Source organism: Suricata suricatta, chromosome 13 (assembly GCF_006229205.1).
Source record: "Suricata suricatta isolate VVHF042 chromosome 13, meerkat_22Aug2017_6uvM2_HiC, whole genome shotgun sequence".
In the NCBI taxonomy this organism is placed as follows: Eukaryota; Metazoa; Chordata; class Mammalia; order Carnivora; family Herpestidae; genus Suricata; species Suricata suricatta.
The window spans coordinates 35,423,307-35,425,114 of NC_043712.1; the positions used below are offsets into that span (position 1 = coordinate 35,423,307).

At 45.1% G+C, this 1,808-nt stretch overlaps 1 pseudogene; it reads left to right on the forward strand.

Annotated features, from left to right (window-relative positions):
• The first annotated feature begins 1,441 nt into the window (after window positions 1–1,441).
• Window positions 1,442–1,808, forward strand: part of LOC115276290 — a 7,772-nt pseudogene continuing 7,405 nt past the window's right edge.

Below are 1,808 nucleotides of genomic sequence, written 5' to 3' on the forward strand. Positions count from 1 at the left end.
AGTCTCTTCTAAACATCTGCGCAGGAGGGAGAGGCAGCTATCTGACATTCAATCTTAGGTACCAACGCTTTGGCTCCTCTGAGCCTTGCTTACACTTACCTATAATACTTGAATGATAGTATCTTTTCCATTGGGTGTTTCAAAGAATTATCACCGAATAGATGTTTGTGAATATTAACCCCTTGTGTTCTACCATCAACCCACTCCTATACACACACACTCACACACACACTGTAACGTGCTCACACACACACACATATGCACCATTGCTTTTAAGAAAGAGCAATGAAATATTATGAATGAGGATTCTAATTATTGAGTCTGGGCAATTGTAGCTGAGAACTGGGAAATCCTGTATACAAAGCCAGGCAGGTCCTCCTATAAGCTATCTGCTTGTGTGGAACATAAGAATGGAGGCAGAGAGCCAGAATATTACACACGAATAAAGTATAAACATACAAGGACAAAGAAAAAACATTCCTAAGCCATCCCTGAGAAGAATATCACCAGATTCTAAAGAGCTGGGATAGAATTCAATGCCGTATATCCTGCTATCTGATCACTGTAGTCAGCATGCTTAGGAAGAATTGCATTAACTGGTCAGTGAGCTGCATGGTTTTCATGCTATCATGTGGGTTCAATCACTCTAATTATTCCTGTGGTGACTTCATAAAGTTCTGCCCCTTACAGACATTTAATAAAATGTGTATTAAAATAGGCAGATCCCAATTCTGATACCAGTCAAGTCTGTGTTGCTGAGACTGGGCAGACAGAGGAAGTCATCCCCGTCATGACTGAGCCTTTACCTAGGCTTCATTTTGTCTGCATGGGGGTTAACACTTGCATACAAGTTCCTTCTAAAGTTATCAAGGTTTACAGATACTTGAAAAGTTGTTAAATCTAAGAATGAGAAAGGCTGGGGGATTCTCCACCCTGAGATCTAAGAAAGCCCAGATTAAATGAATATTGTATGCATTTATATTAAATAGAAATAATTTTCAGCCTTGTCCAGCTATTGATCATAAAGCATAGGGAAAGTCCTCCTTCACTGGGGATTAGGTCTCTGGGCTCCAGTCCCGCCTCTATCACCAACCTGCTCAGGAGACTAAGACAGGTCACTGACCATCTCAGGGTCTCAGTTGCTTTTATTGGCAATGAGGATGCAACATCAGAAACGGCCCTGGCACACAGGTGGCTGGAATATCTGCGGCTTTTCCTCAGGGCTAGTGCACTGTGAGTTCTGTTGTGTTCCAGACTTGACCTTCTCCATCTAAGAGCTAAGGACACTCCTACTTTTTGTCTCTTACAGCTACTTTCCTCTTACACACATATGCTCTCCTTTTTGTAGCAGAGACTTCACAGCAGACCAGATGCCCGAGACTCCTCCCAGGAAGCCTGATGTGCTGCGTTTGTACTTTGCTGACGACAGAAGGGATATCACATGGAAAAAGCCAACTGGTCCTCCCCCGTGGTGGGGTTCATTCTCCTGGGACTCTCTGGCCACCCAAGGCTGGAGAAGACCTTCTTTGTGCTCATCTTGTTGATGTACCTGGTGATCCTGCTGGGCAATGGGGTCCTCATCCTGGTGACCATCCTTGACTCCCGCCTGCACACGCCCATGTACTTCTTCCTGGGGAACCTCTCCTTCCTGGACATCTGTTACACAACCTGTTCCGTCCCTCTCATTCTGGACGGCTTCCTGACTCCCAGGAAAACCATCTCCTTCTCAGGCTGTGCTGTGCAGATGTTCCTCTCCTTTGCCATGGGAGTCACAGAGTGTGTGCTTCTGGGCATGATGGCGTTTGATC